The following is a 17,456-nucleotide window of genomic DNA, read 5'->3' as shown; positions in this document are numbered from 1 at the left end:
TTTTGGTCAGCACCGATACCTAAAGCTGTTTACAACCTATGCAGTTGTCAGAAGACGCACAAAGATCACGAACCTCAATCCTCCACAAGGAACACTGATGTGAGAAAAGCACTGGTGAAGAACTAGAGATTTTGACCCTTCTGTAAGATGGCTAGCACTTGTAGACAGTGATGTCAAACCAATGCCAACAGTTAGAAGCTGGGCATCGGGAGAGATCTGAGTGGGTACCGAAGACAAGACCATTTATCACGGACACCAAACAGATGCGCTGCAGCGGTTTTGGGCAGTGTCAGCAGGGGCTAGCAGCAGACGGCGACCCGAGAAGCCGAGCGCGGGGCGGCTCCGCGCTGCCGGACGCACCTCAGCCCCGCGCTGGGGGTTCCCTCTGCCTGACAAGCCCACAGTTTAAGTTAACTTTCCAGAAGAGAAACGCGTCCTTTGCTGCTAAGCCGTCCGACATGGAGAGACCCAGCCGGGCTACAGAGATACGGGAGCGCCTTCCTCGCCCCTCGGCCAGATCCTGCCTGCGGACAGCGCGGCCCCCGACCCGCCATCGCCATCCTGCCCCCAATACAATGGCGCTCCGCCACCTTTGCACTCCTCATAACACGCACCCTTGAACGCTATCCCAGTAGACGGCGTTCCCGTTTCCTCTCGCCTGGCCCGGTCCCCGCCCGGCGCGGCCCGCACCGCCAGGGACGGACAGGCAGGCCCGGGGGGCGCTCCGGCCCGTCACCGGAAACAACGCGCCCCAGGAGCGAGAGCGCGGCCCCCCCGCCCAGTGGTGCTCGGCCCTACAGCCACCTCCCCGCCTCAGCCCCGCCGCACACATACCGTGGCCCGCCAAGGGGCCTCCCTCCCCGCCGCCGGACCCCCTCCGCCCCACCAGGAAGAAAGCTCCGCGCCGCCGCACCGGCCGGGCGCGCTCCCACTCCCGCGGTTCCCGAGAGCCGCCCAAGTTTACCACGCATCCCCGGCTCCGCGTCAAGGCAGGGCGGCCCAACTGGAGAGCGGAGCAACGATCCCCTTCCTCTCCCAGCGCCGCACACACTTGTTTTTATGTCCTACAATCCCTCCCGCCGGGGAGAAGCCTCCAGCGCCTCGATCAAGGCTGCTGAGGAGGCGGGGAACAGGCGCGTAGCACAGCTCCCAGCTCGGCGCGGGGGGGGGGGGGGGGGCGCGCGGGGCAGCCCCGCCGGTCCGGGCCCGCTGCGCTCACACCACCCAACACCTCCCGCCCCCCTCGGCCCCGCTACCTGGCGCGATCCCCCCATGGCCCCGGGACAGGCCTGACCCCCCCGCCCGGGAAGCTTGTTGCTTGGGGGCGGGGGACTCTCCGGGCCGAAGGGATCGCCACTACCCCGCAGGGCCCTGCAAGACTGAGCTTTACCCACCTGTGCCCCGGCGGCTTTGAACTTGAAGTGCAAGGCTGGGAGCCGCAGCTTTGGCATAGGAGCACTTACCTCTCTCCGGGACGACTAGCCATAGCTGCCGGCAGAAGGGTGATCTTAACAGCCCTGGGCAGCGACGTGCAAAGCAGCCACAGTAATGAGGCCAAAACCAGTTGGGTGCTAAGGGGCCCAAGTTTCTCAGCGCAGCATCTGAGGTGCCAGGATGATCCCCAAAATCATAGATCAGCCACTGCCTAAGGCCATAGATTCCCTGTGTACATGCGTTCATGCAAGTGCAGTTCCTTATTGTGCTGACATTATGGTATGTACACACCGAGAATTGCGTCTCCCTTGGGGTAGCTAAAGAAAGGGCAGCTCTGCACCTGGAGTTCTTGCAGGATCCACAAACCAGGCACAGTCCTCTGTGCCTGCTGGATCACAGCTGCTGCTGCTTGCAGAATGGGATAACTTGCATGACAAAAAAAAGCCAAAGAGCAAGGCAGGGAGGAAATAGAGGTACTACTGTCCTTTTGCTCAGCATTTCAGAAAGCAGAGTTCTCACCCCAGATGCAAGAAATTTCATGTTCACATCCTTCCTACGGTGAAGAATTTCATCCCGAAAGTTACCCTGAAATTTAGCTGAAACAGGCATTACCTGAGGCTCATTCCTTGCATTAAAAAAAAAAAAATCAAATATTTACTGAAGCAAAATAGAATTTGATTAGTAGTACTGCGATGCCAACCTGGATCACACTATCAGCTGATAGCTGGAGCCTCACCTGAGAGGTGGATGCATATCACTAGAGACAAGGAAAGGATTTGAACTCTTATGACGAGAGCCCCATGTACGGTGTCCATACTGATGTGACCTCTTTGTACCTTGATCAAGAAACAAGCTCATGGAAGTGAATCCCAAGCAGGAATAGATACCTTACTCTATTACTCTTAGAGGCAAGATTTATGACCAGTCCATTCTAGCGCTTGGCATTTCCCCCGGCTTATTTAGGCAGTACAATGGTTAATATTTGCAAATCCTTTGCATTGAGGAGGAAGGACCCCCAAGAAACAGAGATCTCTAGAGATCTCAGAGCTGGGATTCAAAGTTCAAATCGAAGTCTGTTCTTTGCAATGCTTCATATTATGGGAATAGGAAGGCAATGACATTCAAATACAGATATGTTACTTACTGACAGTAATATAATGAAGACTGAGCAAACAGAAGACAAACTAGGTCCCAGACATGCTTAGCATCTCACTTGGACAAGACTATATTGAATTGCTAGGAAAGCTCCAGCATATTTAGAAACCAGACATAATCAAAATCCTTTATTCATCATCACATCTTAAATCTCTTCTCTCCGTTTGTGCCAAGCAGAGAAAGAGAACATGTGTTACAAACCTTTTGGGCATGTGCATCTCACTGTTCTCTGACACAGTTTCTCTTAAACTTCCTGCTGGATCAATGAAATCTGCATGACCCCACTGTATGATGGCTCATGTGTCCCTAAATCAAGCCAAGAGACTCTGGGAAGGGGGTCAAGCTCTTAATCAGCAGTGCACAGGTGCAGACAATCAGCACCTTCAAAGCCTCACAACATTTGGTGTTTTTCTTAAAGCCCCATCATGTGATTACCTGAAAATGTCACCAACAAAAAAAAAGAATTACAATCAGCTTCTAGCCTTCGAGCAAAAGTTTCAAAACCTGAACCCCAAGGAAAGAAGGCAGAAATTATTATATTTTAAAAAAACTAAACTATCATGTGATTTAGTACTCTGACACAATTTTGAAATGCTTGCACTTTGGCAATACTTCATATATATATGCAGATATCAGCTCACATATTTTTACACATAAATGACACTAGCCAAAGAAAAAAAGTATTTCTTTTTGCATACCACCAGCAATACAACGTGAAGACTCAATGTCAGGAGCTTCAGTATGTAGGGTTACTGCCACAGTGTTAGTGTAACTGCATGTTCTTTAAATTTTATAACACATGGCTTTGACAAACAATATCTTCTTATATGTTTCCATCGCTAATTATCACCTCTATATTCTGAATTCCTGCCCTCCTCGCTTTTCCTAGGAATGGGGAACAATAGGAAGGGAGAGAGAAAATCTGTGTCTGTGTTTTAAAGAGCTTTAAATGTATTTGAACCTGCCTAGAGGTATAGCCAATGACCAAGTTAAACATTCATCTCAGATACACACTTGCTGAATCAAGTAATCTGCTGTGAAGTGATTTTCTAAGCTAACCTGCTAATCAAAACAGTCTTGCTTTCTACTTTATTGACACTAGAAACACTTTTAAAAATTCAAAGAATGGAGTAAGAGGAGTGATGGTAGTAACTCATACCTTTTATGCACTGGGGGTCACTTGCCCCTGATTTTCCATGGTGCTTTCTTCTTACTTTATTTCTACAGAAACACCCAAATTTAAGTGATGTATAAGGTAAACAAATAAAGCTTTTAAATCAAAATGAAGAGAGACTGCTTATTCAATCATCACTGAGCTGAAACTAACCATCCACACTTGTCAGCAACCAAGAACTTGGAGAGCAAGTTATGCAGAGGTCAGGGCACAGAAAAATTATTTTCAACCCTACCTACCTGTTGCTATTTTGCTTAAATAACACAAAATCCAAACCAAAACAGTATTCTTTCATGTGCATAAAATATATACAGTGATAACATATGCTATATTTATAACCACTCATAAGGCATAGAGATACACATCATGTTTGTGTCAAAAGTACTTGAGCAAGGCTCCTAAAACTTGGTACGCTCTTTCAAAGCAAGCCACTTAACAAAAATTCGTAATCTGACTTCTGTGTCAGAGTTCAAAAAATAATAGTTTCTTTGGAGCTACTTAAAGCTATGTAACATAAACAGTAGCATAAGAATTTACAGTGTTTCATAAATGTCTCTCCAGCAGCTCTATATTCTGGCATGAACAACAACCACTAAATCCCAGTTTGTACTACAGGCTCCCTATTCTTCATGCAACACTTATTTTGCTGGAATATGATTTTACCTTTCATTGGTAAGGCCTCTTCCTCAGATAACAAAGACAGGCAGTAAAGTTTACCTACAGTATTTTATAATGGAAGAGTTGTAAAATAAGTAAAATACTTTATAGAAAAAATATAAAAAAACCCTCCAGATGGTAATATAAGAGAATATTCAACTAATCAACCTCGATGTTCTTGAAAAGCAAAACAATCAGTTTTCTCAGAAGAAGAGAAAATGGTTGTGGTGGATTGACCCTGGCTGAAGGCCAGGTGCCCACCAGAGCCGCTTTCTCACTCCCCTCATTCAATAAACAGGGGAGAAAAGGCATAACAAAAAAGCTTGTGGGTTGAGATAAGGACAGGAAGACGTCACTCATTAATTGCTGTCACAAGCAAAACAGACCGAACTTAGAGAGGGAATTCATCTAATTTATTACTAGGCAAAACAGAGTAGAGGAATGAGAAATAAAATCAGATCTTAAAACACTTCCCCCCACCCCTCCCATCTTCCCGGGCTCTACTTCACTCTCGGCTTCAACCTTCCCGCCCTCAGCGGCACAGGGGGACAGGGAATGGGGGTTACGGTCAGTTCATCACATATTGTTTCTGCCGCTTCTTCATCCTCAGGGGGAGGACTCCTCTCATCGTTCCCCTGCTCCAGCATGGAGTCCCTCTCACGGGAGACAGTCCTTCACGAACTGCTCCAACATGGAGTCCCTCTCATGGGCTACAGTCCTTCATGAACTGCTCCAGCGTGGGTCTTTTCCATGGGGTCCAGACCTTCAGGAGCAAACTGCTCCAGCGTGGGTCCCCCATGGGGTCACAAGTCCTGCCAGCAAACCTGCCCTGGCATGGGCTCCCCTCTCCATGGGTCCACCGGTCCGGCCAGGAACTTGCTCCAGTGTGGGCTTCCCACGGGCCACAGCCTCCTTCAGGTGCCTCCACCTGCTCCGGCGTGGGGTCCTCCACGGGCTGCAGGTGGAATCTCTACACCCCCTCATCCTTCCTCCATGGGCTGCAGGGGGACAGCCTGCTTCACCATGGTCTTCACCATGGGCTGCAGGGGGATCTCTGCTCCGGCGCCTGGAGCACCTCCTGCCCCTCCTTCTGCACTGACCTTGGTGTCTGCAGAGTTTCTTACATCTTCTCACTCCTCTCTCTGGCTGTAAAAGCTCTCCCTAACTCGTTTTTTTTCTGTCTTAAATATGTTATCACAGAGGCGCTGATTGGCTTGGCCTTGGCCAGCGGCGGGCCCGTCTTAGAGCCGGCTGGCATTGGCTCTGTCAGACACAGGGGAAGCTTCTAGCAGCTTCTCACAGAAGCCACCCCTGTAGCCGCCCCCCGCTACCAAAACCTTGCCACGCAAACCCAACACAATGGTTCATGGATTGCTCTGCTAATACAAAAATAAATTATAATCAGTACCTCAGAGTACTGCCAAAATGTGCATTAGTTTCCCACATAAGCAGTTTACCAAGTTTTCTTTAAGGGACACTTTTCTATGCATCTGCAAGTTAGGCAATTCCCGTAACCTACTGCTCTGTATTGGAGAAGACTGCTAGGAAACTATCTTACTTAGATGATAGCTTAATCTTAACAAAAGAGACTGAGAAACAATTTCAAACTTAGCCTGAACTTCAGATCTTAAAATTATTTCCATAAGCAGTCAGTGGGAAAAAAAAAAGTGCAAATTAACAGTGTCTACATTTTTACTTGCAACAAGAAAAAAGCAGAGTTCTCTGGTAACTAGCTTTTATTGTTTTCTTTCATTTTCAATAAAACAAATCCTTATAGCTGCAGTGCTGTACAAGTAATAATAATCTCATTCATGTATTGTTTACAGAACTGCCCCTGCATATATCAACTATGGGCACTAAGCCACAATTTCATATATTTTCAAGCTACCACACGAACTGACCATATTTAACTCCATGTTCTAGGAATGACCTGTTTTCCATCATCGACTTACTGGTACAGAACATGGTATTTGTGGTGGTCAAAAACCTCACATTAAATCTGACTGATCAAACACACCAGTGGTTGTGTTACAGGTGTGGCAATGAAACATCAATCTACATTAACCTTCTGAAACATTCAGTTGGTGCAAAACTAAAAGAGAAACAAAAATCTTTCTAAACCATATGAGTAACTTCAGTCCATACCCACAGCGTGCTGCAGAGAAATCTACCTTTAATCTGATTCTTATTTGGTACTCTGTTTCTTCATGAAGAATGGACAAGAATCTTGCACAGTATTTACAACATTTTCTCCTTGTACTAATTTACCACATTTTCCTAATAAATTATTGCATTTTGCAGGTTATCAGCTTGCAAGGCAGAAGTAAGGGCATGTCTACATTGCCCAGTACAGGATAGTATAGGCGTGCTGAAAAGAACCATAAAAAGTAGAAGTAGGACTATGCAATTTTAAGGTAGGCTCATTTATATTATGATATAATGAGCACTGTATGTGTAATTATTCATGTAATTCAATACTTAATGCCCTGTGATATAACAAAAAATGGTTGGTATTTAATGTTACCTGGTAAGCATTTTTCTATTCTCCAGTTTCCTAGAGCTGTTCCTCCTTTCTATTTTTCTTGAAAGAACAAAAAAAAAACCATTAAGAAGAAACTAGTGAGAAACACTGCAATTGTCAAGTTTAAAAGTGAAATTGTGAAGGCTGCAGAAAAGCCTCTAATGCATTGTATAACTGATGCTTTGTATAACATATACTAGCACTACTATACTCTGGAAAAAAAATCCAACTCCAGAAGATGTTTTCAGCTTAAGTATAGTGGTACTGAGTGAGGGAAGTGTTACTTGATACAGAGAAAACTGGTAGGAAAGAGAACTAAATGAAAAGTAAAACAGTTGCTGCTTTTTACTGTTCTCAGAACTCAATCAGTTCCTCCCACAGGACTCAGACAGAAGTTCCACACACAAGGATCAGTTGCACAATTCTTCAACCCTTGTGATGGGAGGCAACGATGAATCAAATGTCATGCATCATATACTCAGTGCAACGTGACTGGAAATTTAGTGCAGAGCATACAAAAATTCCTGCAACTGGCTACACAAAGTTCAAGAAAACAGAGAACCAAGAGCATGATGTTGTAACATGCCTTATCAAACCTCAGTGCATTGCTCCTTGTGTACTCTAAGCACTGGTGACTGCCTTTTTTTTTTTTTTTTTTTGGTGGCACAGGAGCTTCAAAATTATATATTCCTCCACCTTCCCTTCTTCACACAGTGAAACAGGGCCCAACTCAGAACAACGTCTAGAGGACTTTTTATTTTTGAGATAACAGCTCTGAGACAGAATCTGCTGTACATGTGTGCCTAACAACATTAATATGTATATACACTAATTATTAGTGGAGCTGGGTGGATTTCTTTAAACCGAACCAGAAAGCAAGATTTCTCCAAGCCTGTGCATAGCATCGTACCTCCCAGTTATGGCCCAGTACTATCAGTTACCAAATATCAGTGAAGCTATACAATAACTTGTAGATGAGTAGCCACAAGTTTACATGTCCACTTAGACCCTTCATGGACAGCAGGCTAGCCACCATTTTCTAGAATATGAAGACAGAGAACTGGGTTTTCAGACATTAATTTGAAATTAAGATTTTTTTAGATAAGAGTAGATGGAGCCACACTCTTAAACTACTATAAACAGGAAATTTATTTAACCAAGGATCTCCTTATAATTATCTCTTCTCAAGCATAGTATGCTATGTCTTTGTAATATGTAAACCCAGTGGCTGTGCCCCTGTGAGCCTAAATCTTTGTCCAGTGACTCCACTATTGCCTGGCTACCTTTTACAGCCCCACATACCATCTCCAGTTTAAGGAAGTTTCCTCTGCTTTCATTGTAATGTCAGCTGTACAAAAGCATTAAGGGCTTGAATGCCTCATCTATCATTCACTTAGATTACAGGGCTGGTGGTTACTCTCCTCAGGGAATATGATGTCTTCTTTCTAATTCACAATGACACAATTTAAAGAAGAGGTTCCAAAGAGTGGAACCTAACCTGTAAATGTACGTTATGAAAGGGAGATGCAACAAGACCAATTTTTTTATAAAATATCTTCCTGTTAGTTGATGGATGTCTGCCTCAAATCCTGTTTCAAACTCCTGTATCCTTTTCCCTCCATACTTTATAAATCAAAAAGTCCTTTCCTCCCCACTTTCAATCATATGGAGAGAAGGGAAGACACCAATTTCAAGTCTGGCATGGGTTTATGTTGTCCAGTCACTTCAGGAGAGTTGCAGTAACGTAACTGTAATCAAAACGAATTAGGAAAATATCCCCAATTAGCTATAACGAAATAGAACAGAGGAACACCATTACTCTGTGTGAACAAGAGACACAAATAAGCCTATTGTATCTTCACAGGACTTTGTTTGCAGGACAAACCAAAACTATGAGAGTTGAATGAGAAGGAGGAAAAGTTTTAGCATAGCAGCAATTATAAAGCACAGGGGATCACATTAGCTACTTGTGCAATACCAAATCTCAGTGTAGTACCAGCCAAGAAAAATTTAGGATAGAAAACAAAAAAATCCTCTCATTGATATCTGTCATAGGGATGGCGAATGTTTTAACAATTGCACTACATCTTTGGGACTCATATTGTCTCATTGTACTCAATGAAGACAGTGAAGCACCTTCTTAAAATCCTGCATTTCCAGTACAAGTTTCTGAAAAGTTGCTCTGCCTACCTGTTAGATTATGCCACTTTCACACAAGTAGAGACAAAAACATTATTTATAGTAAGTGGCAGGAAGTACTGGAGTGAACTTCTTTCTATGTCCATTCAGGCACCTGGGAAAGCCCTTAATTTCTTGGGCAGAGCTGGGGAACCACTAGTTGGTGCAACCCCACACTTTTGGCGCACTTATGTGGACACGCTTCCTAGCACAGACTTAGTTTGCACTGGCCTGAAGGGTCTCTTCTGCCACTACAGCCATCTCACCTATTCAAACAACATGAGCCACACAGAGGGAATTACTCGTCTGCCAGGAGGCCTCCATCTCTACTGAGGCTTTGTCAGCAGTGCTCCATCTGTTTAGAAAAGGGGATTTTCCCTAAAAGGACTCCCAGCTGACATGGCTGTGCCAGTCCAACTTTACAACTTTACAATGTAGAGCAAGACAAAATTCTGAGACTAACTCCCCCTTCATCCATAATAACCTTCATTTTAATCCCTTTTCTTTACCATCTGTTTTGTAAGCCTGAAGAGTTCACATTTTCAAGGAACTTTCCTCATAATAAAGAAAACTGTGATTAAGATATTATTTACTTACCTTCAGAACATGGACTTTATAAAAACACCAAACTATTGCAAGATAAAATGATAAAATGAACAGTACAACTAAGCACAACTGCTTTCTCAAAGCTACAGGCAGAACAAGATGTTGCCTAGAATTACAGAAAGTTGCTATGGGCAAGGCATATCTACTTGTTTGCCTATGTTAGCAAAATTCATACAGAAAAGCTGATGTATGTCAAATTTACAGACTGCCTGATCTTCCCAATTATGCATTATTCCAAAAGCAGTACCACTGAAATGAGGTAGGTACAGTGCTTTTCTCTCTCTTCAGTATGGAGAACAGAACTAAGCCTAAAATAAGGGACATTATCTCACACTCAAATTTCTTGTGCAGTAAGGGAATTTCTCTTTCAAGCTCTGTCAAGCTTATGGCTATTTTGGATCATTCCTATGCCTACTGCAGACAGTATGTACAGTGGTAGTCTAACTGCATGACTCAGATTTTTGCGACTGTTCTTTCCAAGGCTTTTCCCCTTCGCTTCTAACAGTCACCACAGCAACGCTTAACGCATATAGTGGAGGAGAGAAGGTCTAGGAAAGGAAACTTGGTGCGCTTCTAAGGTTCTATTTTAAACAGCCCCCACAAAAAGGTACAAAACTCAAACAACTTCAAACACACCAAAGGCTGTGTTTTGAGATCAGTGTTGTGTTTATAACTTCAAAGAACATCTGAAGCCCAGTTATCAAGCCACCATGATGCATGCGAGGAGTCAGTTAAAATATGAGCAGCAAACATGTCTTAAGAGATCTTCGTTAGCACCTTAACAAACTTCAAGAGTACTTTTCAGTCACATTCGGATAACTTATCTGAGAGAACATAACTAAGAAAGCATAATTATTTGGCTCATCACAAGAGAGCCTCTTACTACTGGCTCAGCAACAAGACAACTGTTGACCTTTAACGATTTATTCATATTTCTGTCTGGGGATAAATTGTGTGTATATATTTATACACACACACACACTTACAATCCTTGTACCATTTAACCAGATTACACAAAAAATGTTCCCCAAGGGAACAAGATAAAAACACAACATTTATTGTTTGCAAATGTAGCCACAGAAACCTCAAGTGTGCACACCATGCAACCCTAACTCTTGTGCCCTGAGGAATTCTACTAACTACTGCTCTGTAATTTATAGGTATAGGAGTGCAGGGGAGATCTCATGTTCAACATTTGGTAATGATGTATCTGAAACTAAACTCAAAGAAAGGGAATGCCCTTGTCCAAAGAAAGCTTACTGTCTTTTCCTTGGTTTAGATCCCAGGGCCAGGTTTAATCAGCAGTGCAAATTCAAGTACCCTACTGTTCTGCCCAGGTACTTCTAACAGAAGAGGTTACTGAATAGAGAGGTTACTTCTACCATCAGAGACTCAGCCTATTCATCCTCATTTGACCCTTTTGATGAAATTTCAGCATTTTGATGAAATAGCTGAAATGCCAAAAATGCTAAATAAGCATCATTTCAGTTTGGGTTTTCAATAATCATTCAAACCAGACACCTGTTCAGTAAGAACTGTATTAAGGTCACAGCTTATTTTGCATAGATCACAAAACAGTACTGATCAGAAAACAGCACTTGCTTACAGCTAATCCCTAGCTGCATTAGAAGGAGGTGTGTGTGGAGGGAACAGTTTATCACAATACAAGTAACTTGAGGTAGAATTAAATCCATCAAATTAAATACATATTCATTTTAGGACTAAAATACTTCCCAAAATTTTGGAGACAGGAATTTGTGTCCCTGTTTCAGAACATCCTTAATATGGATAGAGAACTCAAGGAATCATGTAAATGTCTACTTTGGAAGGACTAATTGATCAATTTTGAAGAGTGCTATGGTTTACCCAACAGTGACTCTTTCATTTCCAGTGGAACTCCCTGTTATACTTTTTGTCCTTTCCACTATGAATACTCTTTGTGATCAATACTAGTCCTTATTTCTTCTGTATTTACTATGTTTCCCCTCTTTATGGCACCTTTTTATTATCTTCAGTTTTGATCACCACGTGTGTAGAGCTGATGTATATGGTGCCTGCTTTACTTTTGTTGGTGTCCACCTTTTTGTCAATTATGAATGTGCCCATCCTTTAGTTAACAGCACAGTTCATCCTAACCGGGATCCATTCCTAGTATCCTCCTGTCCTACAAGGCCAGTAGCCCTCAGAACCTGGGATGCCTTTCTGCCACCAGAGTATTTACACATAAACTCTGGGTAGCACATAAAGCAGAATTACATTAGCTTCTATCTATTTATTTTGTTTATAGATCTGCCCTGTTACTTAGCTCAAGCCTTTTTACTTCCATAAATGCCTGTATCTGCACAGTCATTTTAAATCACCCTCCCTTTGTTAAGTTTGTGTGTTGGGTTTGCGTGGCAAGGTTTTGGAAGCTGGGGGGGGGGGGTGCTACAGGGGTGGCTTCTGTGAGAAGCTGCTAGAAGCTTCCCCTGTGTCTGACAGACCCAATGCCAGCCGGCTCCAAGACGGACCCACTGCTGGCCAAGGCCAAGCCAATCAGCGCCTCTGTGATAACATATTTAAGAAGAAGAAAAACCAGTTAGGGAGAGCTTTTACAGCCAGAGAGAGGAGTGAGAAGATGTAAGAAACTCTGCAGACACCAAGGTCAGTGCAGAAGGAGGGGCAGGAGGTGCTCCAGGCGCTGGAGCAGAGATCCCCCTGCAGCCCATGGTGAAGACCATGGTGAAGCAGGCTGTCCCCCTGCAGCCCATGGAGGAAGGATGAGGGGGTGTAGAGATTCCACCTGCAGCCCGTGGAGGACCCCACGTGGGAGCAGGTGGAGGCACCTGAAGGAGGCTGTGGCCCGTGGGAAGCCCACACTGGAGCAAGTTCCTGGCCGGACCGGTGGACCCGTGGAGAGGGGAGCCCACGCCAGGGCAGGTTTGCTGGCAGGACTTGTGACCCCATGGGGGACCCACGCTGGAGCAGTTTGCTCCTGAAGGTCTGGACCCCATGGAAAAGACCCACGCTGGAGCAGTTCGTGAAGGACTGTAGCCCATGAGAGGGACTCCATGTTGGAGCAGGGGAATGATTAAGAGGAGTCCTCCCCCTGAGGATGAAGAAGCAGCAGAAACAACATATGATGAACTGACTGTAACCCCCATTCCCCATTCCCCTGTGCCGCTGAGGGGGGGGCAGATGTTGAAGCCGGGAGTGAAGTTGAGCCTGGGAAGATGGGAGGGGTGGGGGGAAGTGTTTTAAGATCTGATTTTATTTCTCATTCCTCTACTCTGTTTTGCTTAGTGATAAATTAGATGAAATTCCTCTTTAAGTTCAGTCTGTTTTGCTCGAGACGATAATTAGTGAGTGACCTCTCCCTGTCCTTATCTCAACCCATAAGCTTTTTGTTATACTTTTTCTCCCCTGTCTAGTGAATGAGGGGAGTGAGAGAGCGGCTCTGGTGGGCACCCGGCCCCCAGCCACCACAGTTTGTAATTTTCTTCTCTTCACTCCATTTTTAGCACTATCTCCAGATTATCAGACTTCATATTTAATTCAGATTTATTTAAATTTATATTTAATGTCAGTTAACTTTGATTTTAGCAATAAGACTAAACCCTATTTAGTCTGGGTTTTTTGTAGATAAATAGTACCTTACAAAAAATTTTGGCCAGTGTTTTGAGAAAAGAATCAAAGTAACAAACTAATCAACAGATTAGAAACTTCCCTGAACACTAACATCTTTCTTCTGTACAAGTCTTTACAATGGTTTAAGTAATTTGCAAACATTTTGATGACATTTTAGTCTTGAAGTATTTATGCCACCTCTCTTTGGACTTCAGCATCCAGAGTGCTGCAGGCAGAGAGCTGTAACACTGTCAGCAGGGTCTGGGTGTCCCACAGATGGTTTGTGACACCTTCTTCTGCAGCTCCACAGCTACTATTAAATGTATGCGACTTGTATATCTTAAGATATACCACTGTATATCTTAAATCACCTACTTCCATTCAGCTCATGCTATAGGCTCACATACACCCTGCTCCCTTTAATTTCAATCACCAGGGAAAGACATATTCAAGACAAAGATGCCTACTGGTTCAGTGTGCTACAGGACAACAAAATCGCTGTGAATAAAGACTGAGAGGGAGGAAAAGAATTTAAAATTACTCAGAAAGATAAAACATTGATCACTTTTCTTGCTCTAATCACACAAATATCTTCCTCACCAAGAAAACCTGGAGATATAAATAATAAAATAAAGAAAGGAGTTCCAACTAGTAATAAAAAACCCCATACTTGCAACATGGATTTAGCCACTGACATCTGGAATACACTGTGAGCCTGACTAGCTGTGTCTCAGTTGATTACATGGGAAACCACTGGCAATATACCAGTGACTGTAATATAAAGGACACAATCAACAGTGTATTGTGTCAAAGCGTTCACTTTCTTAGTACAGTGGAAAGGCAGATAATTATGGCTAACACTTGAGAAAAGAATCTCCTGAAAAGATTAATTGCAGTGACTCTGGCTCTTCTTTACCAGTAAGACCATTCAGATGTTTAACCAAATCATCCTAATTTCTGAGGCTGTATTGAGCATTTTGATGTGAGAGTTTTCAACTCCTGTCTCAAGCTTGCCAGTCGACAGCTTTCTTCTCCCTGAGGGACAGACGGGTCAAATGCCACCTGCCTCAGAAGGCAAATCTTTCACTGTCTCTAATAATCAGCTAGAACAGTTAAAATCAGACTAAAATTACTTAAAGTTTTGTAGTGAGATAAAGATTCTAGTAGCACTTTTGCCTGTAACCTAGATATCCTTTATAAAAAATGTTTAACAATAATAGAGGTTTATTTATCATGAAAGAGGATGCAAATGTGTTGAATTCATACATACTCCTCTTAAAAGTTACCTCTCAGCAGCATCAGAACTGCCTGAGGTTTTTGAACAAGCCTATTACAGAGCATCCTCATGCAAGTTTGTCAGATTTTTCTGACTGAGCTTTGGCTGGAACTGTTCATTTATTCTCAGAAGCCTTCCAGTTTACTATGAAACATGTGCTTGTTTAATGTTTGTGACAAGCTGAAAGTTCACAGTAAGCTGTAGTGTGAGAGGCAGCAGATCCTAAACATCTAACTGCAAGAAAGCAGGCCATGGTGGCCTTGCATAATGCATTTGTCTTTTCTCTTTTATTTTTAGCTTGGTTTCATGACTATTACTTGTGAGTACAAAAATTACCTTGCTTTAAAACTCTGCCTTTAGTGTCTCCTCTAGCAGTTTCTAGACTCAGCAACTTCAATTCTGGATAGTTCCTTCAGGTTTCCTGAAAACAGGAGTTAGCTGGAGGATGCAAACTATTCTAATACCTCCATCAAAAGAATACCATCATGAGGGCACATCCTTGCTCATCAAAAAGTCCACTCAGGAGACTGACCTCAAAACACTAAAGCACAGGAAAACAGATTTAAGTAACTTTGCTGCTTATAGAAATCTTTGATTTAAATGCACTTACTACTTCTTCCTCCTTTCCCAAACCAAAGGGCATTCACTTAATTGCCTCTCCACAGCCCAAACCACAGTAAAGAAACACAAGCTTCATCATCTAAAGCACAAAAGAGAAAAACAGTGTTTGCCAGACCTGAATTCAAACTTAACATTGTCCTTAAGTGATAAGAGGGATACACATCAACAGAACAGTTCTGCCTTTCACAAACCTGCCAAAAAGTTGGCCTCTGTCTCCCCGCTCCCTCCTCCCAGTTGCCCTGTACCATGACAAGGCTCCATTAATCACCCCATCCCTGCTCAACAAGGGCTCCCTCCCCCTCACTACCTCTCCCTCTGGAGGCATGATGGTAAACTGGGTGAAAACCTGGGATAGTATCTTTAAGACAACTGAAGTCCTCTGATTGAACTCTGTGCTAGTGAAAGTTCTCCTATACTCTTTTCCCCAGTGTTCTCAGCAGAATTTAGCATTAAACAGCAACCTTTGAAGGAAATCTTCACTGCCTATGTGTGAGTGTTGCATTGACCAAGACCCGCATCAAATTACAAGCACACCTGAAGCTTTTCTGTCTCTCATTCATTTCCTCTGGATTATGAAAATACTATGACATTTGAGACAAGATTCTCTCTGTCAGTGATAAAATGTCATCTCTAACGTTTTGCTGCTCCTTTTCTAGTGCCAGGGGAATCAAGGACCAGTCAAACTCAGAGCATGCTACAAAATTAAAGACAGCAGAGATGTACAGAAACCAGCAGATGCAAACTAACTTGTTTAGGGTCAAGCGATGGCCCTGGTAGCCCAAACGAGGGGATGGAAGGGGTCCTGGGATTAATGGCAGCGTGCAACAGCTCCTTCAGACTGCAGAACAGAGGCTTGGAAAATGTCACACTTACTGTACAACAGAGTCAGCTTGACAGCTGACACAACTTATTTTATGGAGATAGCTTGCTTACAAGTTAAAAATCAGCGGGAAAGCAAGCTGGAAGGAGTAATAAAGCAGGCATGTAATGCTGAACGTGTGCTTGCAAGCCGTTCCAAGTAACTTCCCCTGTCTGTCGGCAGTGCTGCAGTACAGCTTAAAATGGCTCCGAGTTTGACAGAAATGAAAGTCAGGCTCTTTGGCATGTGGCACCTGAACAAGGGAGACCTCTCTCCCCAGTGCAGCCAGTTCTCATCACATGTGAAGAAAAGAACACTTGGTATAACCAAAAGCAGGGTGTATTCCAAAAATTTCTGTTAAGGTTGTGATCTGATAGACCCCAGACTTTCTCTTTTAAGCACTTCCATTTTCAGCAGAGAAATCATCAAGTTAAATAAATATATGCTTTTCAGGTTACAAATTTCTTTAGGATAGCTACAGGTCACAAAGGAGCTAATTATAGGCCTAAGGAAAAGATATTTGCATTTGTTCTTGGAGGTGAGTTTGGGTTTTGGTTTTGCTTTCCTTTGGGTTCTTTGCATGGGCATCCTTAATATTGCCATTTCCTGATTTACATAACTATTATCTTAAATATATAGGGTTTGTATAGGATTGTTATGGTTTTATTCTTTTATTTTGGTTACAATAAATAAAACAGTACACAGTCACCCTGAAAAATAAGAATAAAAAGGAATGTAAAAGCATATACAGGGAAACAAGAGGCAGTGATGGTTAATTAGGGAGAGTGAAAAGGACGGAGTGAAAGGAGATCAACTCACAAGCCGTTCATGGTAACCACTATGAAACCATGTGAACACGTAAATAGTGGAATACAACTAAAAAGAGAGCTGGCTTAATTAGTCCTAGAATGAGGAGGAGCTAGCTTTTTGATGTTTTTTTAAAAAATACATGCTTCCTCCTGAAACTTGAAAATATTTCCCTGAAATGAGGCCGTGCACATTTTTTTTTTGCCTATGGGGCTGGAGAATTGCAGTGCCCTCCCGTGGCGGCAGCGCCCGCTCTCCGCAGGCTGGCCTGCCAGGGAGGGGGCTGCTGCCTGGGCTTTTCAGAGTCTCTCCTCTTTCCACCTCTACTACAACAGCAGATGACAGCCGATACGCTAACTCTGCGAAAAACATATGCTCTCTTCTAAACGTCCACATTGGTCAGAGTTGCTAATAACTACTAATTGATAATCACTAATAATTGATCATAACTAATAATTGATCGATTTTGACTCCCTCCAGGATCGAGTCAGAGCTTTGGCACCTGGCAGATGCTCATACAACAAGGTGACGCTGTTCCGAGCAACAAAGAACACTGCCACAG

At 43.4% G+C, this 17,456-nt stretch overlaps 1 protein-coding gene across 6 annotated transcripts in view; it reads right to left on the bottom strand.

Annotated features, from left to right (window-relative positions):
- TNS3 (tensin 3) overlaps positions 1-17,456 on the bottom strand; it is a 262,648-nt gene that overhangs the window by 225,250 nt on the left and 19,942 nt on the right. The window contains exon 1 of one of the 6 annotated variants that reach the window (XM_054817664.1): positions 965-1,117. The exons of 3 other annotated variants lie outside the window; for them this stretch is intronic. The gene's annotated coding sequence lies outside the window, so the exon portion shown is untranslated. Of the gene's footprint in view, positions 1-614; positions 726-834; positions 856-964; positions 1,118-17,456 lie in introns of those variants that run through there. 2 more of the 6 variants (XM_054817669.1, XM_054817663.1) reach the window with 2 other exon arrangements.

This window comes from Grus americana, chromosome 2 (assembly GCF_028858705.1).
Source record: "Grus americana isolate bGruAme1 chromosome 2, bGruAme1.mat, whole genome shotgun sequence".
Classification (NCBI taxonomy): domain Eukaryota; kingdom Metazoa; phylum Chordata; class Aves; order Gruiformes; family Gruidae; genus Grus; species Grus americana.
This window is presented reverse-complemented; position numbering and strand designations above follow the sequence as displayed.